Source organism: Schistocerca gregaria, chromosome 2 (assembly GCF_023897955.1).
Source record: "Schistocerca gregaria isolate iqSchGreg1 chromosome 2, iqSchGreg1.2, whole genome shotgun sequence".
Classification (NCBI taxonomy): Eukaryota; Metazoa; Arthropoda; class Insecta; order Orthoptera; family Acrididae; genus Schistocerca; species Schistocerca gregaria.
In genome coordinates, this window is record NC_064921.1 from 647,588,677 (window position 1) to 647,604,236 (window position 15,560).

Consider the following 15,560-nt stretch of genomic DNA (forward strand, 5'->3'; position numbering starts at 1 on the left):
TGAATATGTAAGAGACAGCCAGAACGTTCGCGACTATATAGTTAAATTCCAGACATAAAGTACAACTTAAGGTTTATTTCATTTTATTTGTTTAACAAGAGAGTTGTTTATTTTAATGACGTCAGTGAGCTCAGAGCAGTGGTTGGTGCTTGATAGATTTTGGCACGAACAGGTCCCCGTAAAGTCAGCTCTGATTGGCCGTAATTCCGTACAGCCAATAAGAAGTGAGACGGTTTGCACCTAACGCATGAGATAGAGGTGCATGTAGAGGCAGAGAAAGGAAGGAAGTGGTGGACTAGCTTTCCAAGGAGCTGATCATGCTGAAAGTGTTCGTACGCATTATGAGTAAAATGAAGTGATATTGAGACTTCCGCGTTTCGGTACAGTGATAAAGGTAGCTGGTGAAAAACTATTAACTATTTCCGAAAGTTTAATAGTCGAGAGATATTTTGTTCTGGAGAAAATCACGTGTGTAAACTTTGAACTAAAAGCGTAGCGGTACAAAGTAATTTTTTTTACTGAATATTTATGGCTAGCAAAAAGTTTATTTAGAGACAACCACTGAATTCCGAGTGCCAAAGTACATAGCAGTTTACTAACCGTGTTACTCTCTTAAATGATTTCCTAATTTGGATAGGAAAATTTCTGGCTGTTTGAGTGTGACGAGGACTGTGAACAGGAACTTAAATGATTTGAACACATGTGGGCTCATGATCTTCCTTAATAGCAATAAAAAATTCTAATGTAAGTTCAAAAGGACCTTTGAACTCAGAAATTTCAACAGCTACCCAATTCCCGTTTATTCTTTAGAATTCACAAGACTATTTTCAGCTATTTGTTCTTGTAGCGGCCTCCGACATGTAGTTATGAAATCTCAGTTTCTTGAACCCTGCTTTTCTGAGATCTCTTAAGTAGCTCCAGTCAGGAGTTACGTGTGCAGATCTGCAGCAGTATCGAGGTAGGTGCACAATTTATGTTGCAGAACCGCCGTCGATTTGCGAAAGAGCGCGTTACGCCGCAACTACAGCTGTCAATATAGTTATACACTGAAGAGCCAAAAAAAATTATATCTGAAGTAGTCTTGGAGGGAACTGATACCATGAATCCCGCAGTTTACGAGGGGATGGAGATCTCTTCTAAACAGCACGTTGCAAGGCAACCCAAATATGCTCAATGAAGTTCATGTCTAGGTCGTTTGGTGGTGAACAGAAGAGTTTAAACTCAAAAGAGTGTTCCTGAAGCCATTCTGTAGCAATTCTAGACGTGTGAGATGTCGCATTGTCCTCCTTGAATTTCCCACATCCGTCGGAATGCACAATCGACATGAATCGATGCAGTTGATCTGACATGACACTTATTTACGTGTCACCTGTCAGAGACGTATCTAGACGTATCAAGGGCACCATATCAGTCCAACTGCAAATGGTCTACACCATTGCAGAGGCTCCGCCAGGTTGAACAGTCGCCTCCTGACGTGTGGGGTCCATGGATTCATGAGGCTGTCTCTATACCCTTTCACGATCATCCTCTCGATACAATTTGAAGCGTGTCTCTTCCTACCAGGCAACATGTTTCCAGACATCAACCGTCTAACATTGGTGTTGACGGGCCCAGGCTAAGTGTAAGGTTTTGTACTCCGTTCCGGAAGCCCATATTGATGATGATTCGTGGAATGGTTGGCACTCTGACACTTGAAACTTCCTGGCAGATTAAAACTGAGTGCCGAACCGAGACTCGAACTCGGGACCTTTGTTTTTCGCGGGCAAATAATCTCCCGACTAAGCTACCCAAGCACGACTCACGACCCGTCCTCACAGCTTTAATTCCGCCAGTACCTCGTCTCCTACCTTCCAAACTTCACAGAAGACCTTCTGCGAAACTTGCAGAACTAGCACTTCTGGAAGAAAGGATATTGCGGAGACATGGCTTAGCTACAGCCTGGGGGACGTTTCTGGAATGATATTTCACTCTGACACTTGTTGGTGGTCCAGCATTGAAATCTATAACAATTTGAGGTATGGTTGCACTTTTGTCACGTTAAACGATTCTCTTTAGCCGTCCCTCATCCCGCTCTCGCAGGATGTTTTTCCGGTAGCAGCGATGTCTAAGATTTGATGTTTTACCGGATTCCTGATATTCACGGTACATTCGTGAAATGGTCATACGGGAAAATCCCCAATTCATCCCTCTCACTAAGATGCTGTACCAAACCGCTCTTGTGCCGCCCATAACACCACGTTCAAGCTCATTTAAATCTTGATAACCTGCCATTGTAGGAGCAATAACCGATCTAGCAAATGCTGCAGACTCTTTTGTCTGATATTAGCATTGCCATCCGCAGCGCCGTATTCAGCCTGTTTAGTTACGACTGTACTTGGTACGTATGGCTTTACCAGTTTCTTTGGGGCTTTAGTGCATATGGGTCGGTATCGACAAGAAGAAGTCTCCAAGTGTTTATGTGTGGATCATAGTTTTGTAGTTGGAATAAACAGGAAACGAGAGAAAAGAAACTGATAAAGTCGAAACATGGTGTCATTACAAAATATTAAGTTGGCGCGTGAACAGCTGAAGGGAGAAGAGCTACAAAGAAAGAGAGCTTCTTGGAAGACCTTTACTAAATCATTAATTTTGTGCCAGAAGAGCATTAGAGAGAAAGAGACACAGACAATGATTAGAATGTTCGAAATAGATAAGACAAAATGCCGACGTGACTGTTCCCGAAGGATGAAAAAATTCGCGGAGATCAGGTAAAGACTAGTAACTTGTAGATAAACAACTGCTTAGGTTTTCGTAGATTATAAAAGTTCTGAAATGTGCCTGAACAACGTTCAGATTTTATGCGAGTAATTTTTATTTCAAGACTCTTCTTTTATATATAGATATATAATAGTACCTTAAGCAGCCCTTGCAAAGCGTGTAGTACATTAAGTTTCTTGATAAATCTATCAGTACTAATAAAGATGAGTTTTCAATATTTCACACACGCACTAGACGTGTGAAACTCTATGTGATCCCTCATTTATTACTAAACATCCATGAAGTCGTTACAGAGACAAAATATTCAAATCCCTATTCCTCTACTTCCATCCCTGGCGTGCAGAATTTCCCCTATCATTTTGATCTGATTTCTCTGCAAAGCCCTTTGGTGGAATTAAATTAGAAATAAACAGGAATTGAATTTACTATCGCCAGCATGGCTGGCATACACGGTGAGATCCGCAACTTGGTTTGCCTCAACTTTTTGTCATTTACTGTCAGGCGATGGCAATATCGGAAAGTGCTTACAGCTTTTGAGGCATAGTTTCCCCAACGCCGATACGTTATCTGAAAAAACTTCGGCACTTTTACGCAGGACACCTTCAATTTCTGATAGGACCTATTGTCAGCAGTCAGTCGTTTTTTATCGCGAAATCGATGTGAACCACTGTGGGAATGTGCTGCGGGTCTTAGCTGGATAAAATCGCCAAGAAACAATCATCGTACCGTTACTGCCGGCTTTAGTGATTCGAGACACATGCCAGTTCATTTAATGTTGTAGGAACAGAAAACACTCTTCATGTCGCATTTAATATCAAAACCTTAGCGGTTGCGCAACGAGAAAACATATCTCTACGGTATACCAATCCATTTCTCGACAAACTGCAATCAGAAGAATAGTTTCAATGAGCGTATGCAAAAAATAAAACGTTTAATGCGTATGCAGATGAAGTAGTACACATTTTTGCACTTTATAGTAACAACTGAAAGCATTTTCCACAAAATCATAGTTACTCTTTATTTCATTCAGGAATGTACTGAAACATGATTACTCGGCAAACATAAAATGAATTTGAATTTCGTCTTATTGATCACTTAACTAAATTTTATTGTTCGTTTCCAGGTATTCCAACTAAATGAAATCCTTTTTACATTTTCCGGCACATAATCTATGTGTTGGATCCATGGTGTAGGGGTTGCGTCTTAGATTACAAACCAAATCGTTCTCTATCGGGGGCTAGAACACCCCACCCGCTTAAATTTTGAGTAAAAATCATGAGATATGACGGCGGAGGACTTCCTCAATAAGAAGTCACCCTCATTCTTCACCCTCATTCTGCCAGCGGCAAAGAGGGCGAAGGAGCGGACAGAGGTTCAAAGCCCTCTCTTGCATTTAGGGAGGGAAACTGCCCCTGAAGGCGGAAAAACTAACAATAATCAATGACATGAGGATGCAGAAGGCAATGGAAAAGTCTTCATTGAAGACACACACGGTTTATCCACAGGATATCTGGCCTGTATTGGAAACGTTTCATGACGATCTCCTTACTGACAAAACATTCCAGGATAGTCACCCATTCGGATCTCCGGAAGGGGACTGCAAAGGAGGAGATGACCATGAGAAAAAGACTGAATAACCAACGAATAAATAATTCTGTACTGGTCGGAGCGTAGTATGTCAGAAGTTTGAACGAGGTAAGCATACAAGAAAATGTGAAGTGGGGTATAATAAGACTCGGTCTACATAGAATTGGGAATCAGTGAAGTGAAATGGAAAGAAGGCAAGGATTTTTGGTCAGAGGACTGTAGATTACATGAGAACACCAGAAAATGGTATAAGGGGAGTAGGGTTCCTACCGAATTTGAAGGTAGGTCGGAGTGAGTTATGGGGATCAGCTCAGTGACAGGGTTATTCTCATCATAATTGACAGCAAACACATAAGATAACAACGTCTACGCTCTTATAAACCGACGTCACAAGCAGAAGAAGAAGTTATAGAGAAAATATATGAGGATTGTATTGTATTGTATGGAACTGGGGACCTAGAAACGACGGAGAGGCTTCGTCCCCGCCGTAGCTGTCAGTGGTTCACAATACCACAACAGGCTACAGCAGTCCACTCACCCCTCTGTCGTCCCACACCAATCTCAGTGTTATGGTGTGGTTTGGCCCGCAGTGCCCCCCCCCCCCCCCCCCCCCAACGAGAATGTCTCGCACCAGACGAGTGTAGCTCCTATGTTTGCGTGGTAGAGTAATTATGGTATACACGTACGTGCAGATAGTGTTTGCGCAGCAATCGCTGACATAGTGTAACTGAGGTGGAATAAGGGGAAGTACGAGTATCCCGCATTTAGCGATGTAAATGGAAAACTGCCTTAAAAACCATCTTCAGACTAGTTGGCACATCGGACCTCTACACTACTCCGCCAGGCGGATTCGTGCCTGGGACCGGCACGCCTTCCGCCTGGGAAGCAGTGCATTAGACGGCATGGCTAACCCGGCTGGCTATATGAGGATACTGAACTGGTAATTCATTACGTAAGGCAGATGAAATTCTAATAGTCACTCGGGATCGGAATGTGGTTGTAGGGGAAGGAGTAGAAGGAACGGTTACGGGTGAATATGGGCTTGGTACTGGGAATTGGAGAGGAGCGAGAGTAATTGTGCTATGCCTTAAATTTCAGCCAGTAATAGTATATACTTTGTTCAAGAATCACAAGAGGGAAAGGGATATTTAGAAAACCTAGGAGCTACGGAAGCATTAGAACTTAGTTACATCATCGTCAGACAGAGATTCCGAAATAAAATACTGGTTTGTAAGATGTACCCAGGAGCAGATACAGATTCAGATAACAATTTAATACTTGCGAAAAACCGACGTCGAAACAACTGTAAGGACATTACAAGCCGACAAGTGCGAGATGTACCGCATAATTAGCTTAACAGCTGACAAAAAAAAATAAAAAATAGAACAGGGAAATGAGCATAGGGCATCGGAGGCCGGATAGCCGGCTGGTCGGGACGCCCCGTCCGTGGAAGTTCGGCCGCCGAGTGCAAGTCTTATTTCAGCTGACGACACACTGGACAACTTGCACCCCGGTTATGAGGGTGAAATGATGATAAGGACAACACAACACCAAGACCACGAGCGGAGAAAATCTCCAACCGGCCGGAAATCGAACCCGGGCAGTCTTGCACAGGACGCAAGCGCCTTTCGATCCACCTAAGAAGAGGGACAACAGCTCGCAAGAATAATATACAGAAGAATGGTAAAGGAAATTGAGGATGTGATAGCTAACAATCAGTTGGCTTTATGAAAGGTAGAGGCACGAGACAGGAAATTCTCACGTTGCGATTGGTAGTAAAAACAAGAGTGAAGAAAACAGAGACATTTTCATGGGATCAGTCAACCTGGGAAAAACGTTAGACACGCAAAATGGGTCAAGATATTAGAGTAGGCTATAGAGAAAGGCGGGTAATATACACTCCTGGAAATGGAAAAAAGAACACATTGACACCGGTGTGTCAGACCCACCATACTTGCTCCGGACACTGCGAGAGGGCTGTACAAGCAATGATCACACGTACGGCACAGCGGACACACCAGGAACCGCGGTGTTGGCCGTCGAATGGCGCTAGCTGCGCAGCATTTGTGCACCGCCGCCGTCAGTGTCAGCCAGTTTGCCGTGGCATACGCAGCTCCATCGCAGTCTTTAAAACTGGTAGCAAGCCGCGACAGGGTGGACGTGAACCGTATGTGCAGCTGACAGACTTTGAGCGAGGGCGTATAGTGGGCATGCGGGAGGCCGGGTGGACGTACCGCCGAATTGCTCAACACGTGGGGCGTGAAGTCTCCACAGTACATCGATGTTGTCGCCAGTGGTCGGCGGAAGGTGCACGTGCCCGTCGACCTGGGACCGGACCGCAGCGACGCACGGATGCACGCCAAGACCGCAGGATCCTACACAGTGCCGTAGGGGACCGCACCGCCACTTCCCAGCAAATTAGGGACACTGTTGCTCCTGGGGTATCGGCGAGGACCATTCGCAACCGTCTCCACGAAGCTCGGCTACGGTCCCGCTCACCGTTAGGCCGTCTTCCGCTCACGCCCCAACATCGTGAAGCCCGCCTCCAGTGGTGTCGCGACAGGCGTGAATGGAGGGACGAATGGAGACGTGTCGTCTTCAGCGATGAGAGTCGTTTCTGCCTTGGTGCCAATGATGGTCGTATGCGTGTTTGGCGCCGTGCAGGTGAGCGCCACAATCAGGACTGCATACGACCGAGGCACACAGGGCCAACACCCGGCATCATGGTGTGGGGAGCGATCTCCTACACTGGCCGTACACCTCTGGTGATCGTCGAGGGGACACTGAATAGTGCACGGTACATCCAAACCGTCATCGAACCCATCGTTCTACCATTCCTAGACCGGCAAGGGAACTTGCTGTTCCAACAGGACAATGCACGTCCGCATGTATCCCGTGCCACCCAACGTGCTTTAGAAGGTGTAAGTCAACTACCCTGGCCAGCAAGATCTCCGGATGTGTCCCCCATTGAACATGTTTGGGACTGGATGAAGCGTCGTCTCACGCGGTCTGCACGTCCAGCACGAACGCTGGTCCAACTGAGGTGCCAGGTGGAAATGGCATGGCAAGCCGTTCCACAGGACTACATCCAGCATCTCTACGATCGTCTCCATGGGAGAATAGCAGCCTGCATTGCTGCGAAAGGTGGATATACACTGTACTAGTGCCGACATTGTGCATGCTCTGTTGCCTGTGTCTATGTGCCTGTGGTTGTGTCAGTGTGATCATGTGATGTATCTGACCCCAGGAATTTGTCAATAAAGTTTCCCCTTCCTGGGACAATGAATTCACGGTGTTTTTATTTCAATTTCTAGGAGTGTACAAAGCACTGATCAGCCAGAAGTTTATGACTACCGATCTACTGCCCTTATAAACCCATCAAGGCGATAGCAGCGTCACCTGGTGACGAATGACTGCTGGCCAGACACAAGCATGGCATACGTAGTGTCAGTGAGCATTCTGTCCGCGTGTAGAATGAGGAAGGCGAGCGATGAGTCTGAGTACGATCGAGCGCGAATCGTCATGGCTTGGAAGCTCGGCACGTGCATTTCGGGAAATGTGTGACTTGTCGGATGTTCGGGAGGAGTGCAGCGCTCAGTGTCTCCAACACGTGGCGAAACTACGGTGAAACCACGTCCACACGATATCAATCCAGATCTTGGACATCGTACTCTGGGCACACTGGTAGAATAGGACAGGCTGCGATCTGTGTTGGGAAGTAATGTCTGAACACACAGTGTACAGAACACATCGGCATCAACAACTCTAATTGACACGTGACCATCGGCAGATAGTCTGATGGATCTCGATACCATCTGTAATACGCCGAAGGGAGGGCGCGAATCCGTCGCCTTCCAGGGAAAAAGCTTCTTGACACCTGTGCTGTTGGACAAGGATAAGCTGACGGGGGCTGAATTATGATCTGTGGCACATTCACGTTGGCATCGATTGGTTCAAATGGTTAAATCACATGGGACTTAACTTATGAGTTCAAAAGTCCGCTAGAACCTATAAATACTTAAACCTAACTGACCTAAGGACATCACACGCATCCATGCCCGAAGGAGGATTCGAACCAGCGACCTTAGAGGTTGCTCGGTTCCAGACTGTAGCGCCTAGAAACGCTCGGCCACCCTGGCCGGCACGATTGGTTCAGTGAAACTCGTATAAGACACAATGAACGCCAGAGTATTGTAGATTTGGTGCAGACCACGTACACCCCTTCATGACTATCATGTTTCTCGACGCAATGGCATTTTTCAACGAGATAATGCGCCACGTCGCATGGCCAGATCTGAACCCGATCGAACACATCTGGAATGAGATAGAGCTTGGCGTCAGAGCTCATGGCCCCTCAACCTGGAATTTACAGGAATTAGGTTACATTTTTGTGCAGGCGTGGCACCAACTCCCTCCAGTGACCTACCAAGGGTTCATTTCTTTCACGCCACGACGCGTCGCAGTTGCTATACGTGCCAAAGATTGACATACCGGCTATACGTCAGGTGGCCATAATGTTCTGGTTACACAGGAACCAAAAGAGCACAATAAGAGTGTGATACGAAGAACTAAGTTCTCCGAATAAAAAGGGTTTAAGATAGGGATGGGCCTTCTGATCAGTCTACACATCGCAGAAGCAATTACGGAAATAAAAGAGAGGTTCAATAGTGGAATTAAAATTCTTTGATGACATTGGTGTCCTCAGCGAAGGTGAATAAGAACTGCACGATTTGCTGAGTGGAATGAATAGTCTAATGATTACAGAACATGAAGATAATTCATCGTAAATAGACAAAAGTAATGAGAAGTAGCAGAAAGGGGATGAGCGAGAAACTTAACGTCAGGATTGATGGTCACGAAATGGAGGAAGTTAAAAAAATTCTGTTATCTAGGCAGCAAAACAACCCATCACGGGTAAGAAAGAGGACATCAAAAGTAGAGTAGCACATGCAAAAATGGCTTTCTTGCGCAATAGAAATTTACTACTATGAAACATAGGCTTTAATAGTAGGAGCAAATTTCTGAGAATGCAGGTTTGGAACACAGCATTGTATGGCTGAGAAACCTTGACAGTGGTAAAACTAGTAAAGAAGAGAATCGAAACGTTTGAGATGTGTTCTTTACAGAAGAATGTTGAAAATTAGGTGGACTGATAAAGTAAGGAATGAGGAGGTTCTCCGTAGAATCTGCAAGGAAAGGAATTTATGGAAAACACTTATAAGAAGGCACAAGATGACAGGACATTTGTTCAGACATTACGGAATAACTTCTATGATACTAAAGGGAACTTTACAATATAAAAAAATGTAGAGGAGAACAGAACTGGAAATACAGCCGGCAATTAATTGAGGACGTAAGTAGCAAGTGCTACTCTGAGAACAAGAGCATGGCACAGGAATGAAATTTGGGACAGGTTGCATTAAATCAGTCAGAAGGCTGTAGACTCAGAAGAAAAGGAAAAGCCTCTGATCACATCAAGGTGTGAAAATTACATTTTACAGTGGGGATTATCTGTTAATGTCCGTTCCGAAGGTTTTCTGATTGAAAGTTAATAATCGTAAGATACAAATCATTCTACTTACCACCATCGGGATTCTTCAGAGCGTATAATGGGGAACAGCACTTCTAGAATCCACTTTGTGTAAGATAACTAAAGCGTATCCAACTGCGACGTCAAAGGAAGCGCCGGCCGGTGAGGCTGAGCGGTTCTAGGCGCTACAGTTTGCAACCACGCGACCGCTACGGTCGCAGGTTCGAATACTGCCTCTGGCATAGATGTGTGTGATGTTCTTAGGTTAGTTAGGTTTACGTAGATCTATGTTCTAGTGGACTGATGACCTCAAAAGTTAAGTCCCATAGTGCTCAGAGCCATTTCAACCATTTTGGTCTAAGGAGGCAGTCCGCCGTTGTGGCACGATGACTAACTCGATACAAGTCTCTGTACCAGATGTTTCCTCTCATGCTATATTTCGTCAAATTTAAGTGATAAATTTAGTTAATAAATTCGTATGTTGTACGGTAAGTCAAAATATTTTAACATAATAGTAATTATTTTAGTAATAGACAATTTAATTACCGCAACAGTTCCTCTGGTATCGAGAGTGGATCCAGTAAAGGAATTCACTAATTCTTAACGAAGTTAACGGCCACCGCTATCAAGCAGCTAACTTCGCGGTAACATTTCATGACTTGCGCTACTGAACTAAATTATAAAATTTTAATATTATTTAACTCACATTAAACTCTGACGAAAATAATTACACCACGAAGCACCAGTCTAGTTTTTATCAAATTACAGTTTTTAATTTCCGTCTGGATTGCATTCATTTTTAAAAATCAGTGCTGGTGAAGTGGACGGGTTACTCTCCCAACCGTTAGGACCAGATCTGTTGCTGGGTCATGTCGAACCGAAGCGGATTACAACGAAAAAAACGAATGAAATATATACGGAAAGTACTACATGTTGTGGAACAAGTGGCGTGGGGTCCCTCCAAAGGCGGTAAGTGAACTTCTGGGTTTTGGAACTTTGTATAATACTTCATCATGTAATGGGTGTTTTATGATAAAACTCCATCGTCAACATGAGTGTGAGGTGCGGCCCCTATGGGTACGAATACACTCTGATATTCATTATAGCCATTACATTCGTCGCGAGAAAGCAGCAAGCATTATGAAATTTAAAGCAGTTGTAATAAATAGTTTATTTTTCATTCCCCTTCGTTTTCTTTTTTGTAGAACTATGTAGATGCGTCAGCAACACGTCATGACTGTATCAGAACCAGTCAGTACCCTGATGCGTGCGGCTGATACTGCTGCAACTACATAGATCTGAAGATGACCCATGGAGATTGAAACCATATTATAAAAAGAAATTTTCTATTGGGTCGATATAATAAACTTGTTTCAAGCTCTAGTGTTCGTCGCTGCATGTAACTAATCAGCCTTGAAGTACCATCTCGAGGAATTTCTTGCCGTGCCTCAAACATATACTGAGTCACACCACAAAGACTTTTGGCTGAAAACTGCTACGAAGCATACGAGTTAAAGTCGCGTCTAAGAGAAGCTCTGTGGCTGAAAATTAAAGGACGAGCAGGCCCCCGGTTGGAGCAAGCAGTATCCTGCTTGGCGTTTCGTCCTGGAATATACCACGACAAAACGGCTTAGCATACTGACCTCACGCTGGTGGGACATTCGGGCTCCCTATAAGAAATTAACACATTAATTCTGCTGACACTCAGTCACCAAGTTGATTCTATCTGTACGCCGGACATCTCTGTTACATGATGATAGCGGGTAACGACAGAGGGAACATCGAGGTAACAGCCCAGATTCCAGCAATTTGTTCTGGATGTTTCGTGGTGAAGCTCTGCCTGCATCCTGTGCCCGTCTTTCAAATGTTATCATCCAGCTACTCGGTAGAACCAGTCCAATAAGACCATTTTCTTTTCGTTTTGTAGTCCTTCTGAAAGGATTTGCTGAATTTGTTCATGTCGCACCGCTGTTGTGAATCTATTCTGTCGCCAGTCGTTCTCTATTCCGATTGGAAAGACGGAGATAAGAAGCACATGCATATCCATTGGACATGATATGATGCAATCTCCGTCTAAAAAGTTTCAGTAGAGCTGGGAATAGTTCAGTGTCAGCATTGTTCTCATCAAAGTCGACAGGAAACAAGCATCAGAAACTTCTGTTTGTATGCTGTTCATTTCTGTAAGCCAAACTACGACCAGCTTGGAGACAGAAGTGATGGACCTGACCATCATTTTGCTGGATAATGCTCAAGCGCGTACAGTGCAAGGTGTTACTGATTTGACTGATGGGGCTGCTAAGTGCTGTACCACCTACTTCACTCCCCTGAGCTAGGCCCTCGTGAGTTCAATTCAATTCCTAATCTGATGGAAACACTTCACAGTATTCGCTTCAGAACTGCTACAAATTCGTCGGACAATAGTTCGCGCTGCCCGAACTGTGGGCGCAACACTCACTGCTAAGAGTATCCTACGACTTCCACATTGCTGGCAACGGTTTATACACAATGCTGGTGACTACTTTGAAAGTCAGTAAAACTTTGAAACACGTATCTATTTTGTACTGGCTGTAAAAAAATAAATGCCGCTATTAAATTTCCAACCCTCGTACATGGTAGCGTGCATGGTGAAGCGTATTAGCAGAAATGTGGCAAAATATATGTGAGAATATAGCCGCATTTTTGAACGTACTCTGTAAAAGAAAATTGTCCGAACTTGTTAGATATTTACCACCCGCACTAATACCGTTCCTAGAGTTATCAAATGTTCTGCTCATATTAAACTGAGAACAGATCTTTACACGATATTTTTGTCTCAGAATGGTATACTGACCTGAAAAAGTATTCTTCCGTATACATTAAGCGACGTATAGCTGATATAGTATTTTACTCAAATGGTTATTTCCGGCCAAAAACGATCTGAGGATAATGAACATCTTGCAACCATGCTGTACAGATAAATCTCGTGCTGAGGACACTTTTCTTGATGTTGGTGACCCGTAGTTCTGACGGAGACACAAGGTACGGACTTTGGTGTTGAACGTTATTCGCAAGGGGACAGCAGCAGGAGGCAATGAATAAATTTTGAGTAGGATGGAGAATGTACATTCAGTCTCACCGTTGTTGACTGTTGACTGTGGAGTGTAGAGTGTGGAATCAGTGTAGCGTCAATGTGATGAGGTCAGATCAGTGCTGATGTCGCCTGTCAGCATATCTGAATGGAACCATGGGAACAGCTCAGGATTTTGAAATCATGAGAGAATATTCCGGAACTTTATTCCAATATTCATCTTCTGAGGATTCTGGATGACTATCGCGTAGAAAGTGATCGAAGAATGAAATCACTAACATCATACGATATTAGATTTGGTTCTTCACTAATGTCATCATTATTGCTGTAAGCTTCTTCAGGTGAAATCCTGAGATTTTGACTTCGCGAATTTTTCCTTAATCATTTCTGCTGAATGTTCACAATGTTTTTCAGCAAAGCACCAGGATTTATCCGCTTATATCATCCAAATATCTGGCACTATGCCTTTAAAATTATGATAGAACGTTTGACTTCCCTCTAGCCCGTCAATGTAATGAGTATAGTATTAGAAATCAACTTAGGTGGAAAAAATAAGTGTCGTGAAATGAGGGTAACATCCGAGTTTCTATGCCACCATTGTACTGAAATACAGGACCAAGCTATAAAGTGTAATTTATGCCATCACCGTATTTCGTTCCCCGCAGTTAATATTCATGAGCGCGACAGGTGAGCAGGTAGTTAAATATTTTCTGCCTCTCTCCTGCTACTGTGTACCAGAGTAAAATATTTTTAATGGCAACATGTTTATCGTCAAATTTTGTTATATATTACAATTTACATGTTTTCAGTTTGTACCTTACTACACTTTCAAATGGAAGGCCGCCGAAAACAGCAATTGTCAACATTATTAAAATGATTCACTTGCAGCAGTTTAATCTCACTCCTATGGTACTACTTGGCTGGGAAAGTATTCTCCACAATTGTGAACAGTAATCACTTGACTGATGTCGTAAATACTTTATTTAAGGACTGGTTTCGTAGCCTAAAAGCCACGTTATCGAATTGGATCTTCGAAATTAGAAAAAAATTTCGCTATAATTGTGGTCTAACTATAATTACAATAAATAGTGAGAAACAGAGCCAATTACCTACAGATGAAATCATGACATTACGCTTGCTACATGGACAGGACCTTTAACGAATATTCAGGCATTGGTAGACAAGGAATTTTTTGTCCCGTCCACGCCACAAGTCTAATTTCATGATTCAATATATAAAAAACTGGCTTTATATCTCACTATTGATTGTAATGATAATTAGACCAAAACTGTAGCTAACACTTTCTTTCTAGCTGAACAGATCTAACCAGGTGATGTGGCCACTACGTTAAGAACCCCGCCGTTAAATAAATTATATACAAGAACAGCAAGCGGTTAGTATTCGAAATATCTACTTACAGCTGCATTTGCCCCTCATACTAGTTACTATGTTACAAAGTTGTATTTGGTTTAGGATCACAGAGTCGAAGAATTTTATAATTACGTAAAATAGCGCCCAACCAGCAAGCACACATGTTGCTGTACCTGAGAAAGCAGGTTAAACTACTCAAAGGGAATCATTTTAATAATGTTGGCAGCTGCCATTTTTAGCACTTCCAAATGTGGTAGCGACCTAATGCCGAGACTGTAATCATAGAGCTTGTAATGCATTATACTGTCGATGACGAACATGCTGTCATTTATAGAATTCTAGAAGAATGTGATTACAAAGTAAATGCAATTGTGTAAAATGATGCTGTGTTTCCATAGCTATTTATACATTAATTTAAACACAAATGGTGGATATTCTCTGTAGAAAAAAAGTTCTTATTTACTTTAATGTGCTGCATACCTGTAGTGTGAATGCAAACTAACTTGTATTTCATTTACGTAAATGAGAACGCTTTCTTCTGCTTATGGTAGACGGAGATTCGCGGTCCGCGTATCCAGCTCCGGAAGGTAGTTGTACCATCTCCGGACGTTTCCAACTAAGATATTTTGGCCTCTTCACTTTCTGAGGGAACGCTTTGCAGCTGAAACGTATGATAAATAAATAGCCTGTGCGCAACGAAAACAACAAGACTCCACATGACATTATATTTTGCTTATGTTTGACGCACAGGATCCATATCCTGAAACTTTACTGCAGCTCAATCTTCGCTAATGTCCTTGGGGTTATACAATGTTTAGTTAATAAGGTTGACCTCTTACCAGTGAAATGAATCAGTAGATTTCCCCGAGATGGTCTGATTATCGGTGACAATAACTACCTCGCATAATAAATCAATAGGTGCAATATGCACTGTATGGTGTGTGTGTGTGTGTGTGTGTGTGTGTGTGTGTGTGTGTGTGTGTGTGTGTGTTGTGGGGATGTTTACTTACATATGAAACGAGCATGTATGGGTAATGATTTTCAGTATTATACTCAAAGACAAACGGGAATATTGTTTAATACGATTTTGGCGGAATAGCAGTACTATGTACCTTCTGTAAAAGCTACCCGCAGCAATTGAAAGCCTTTCTGTGGAACGTTTTTTTACGTATTAATGGACAGATGTGTTTTTTTCTCATTTTGAGGCGACGCATTTCCAAATTTACTTTACCTCTACATTTTCATCTA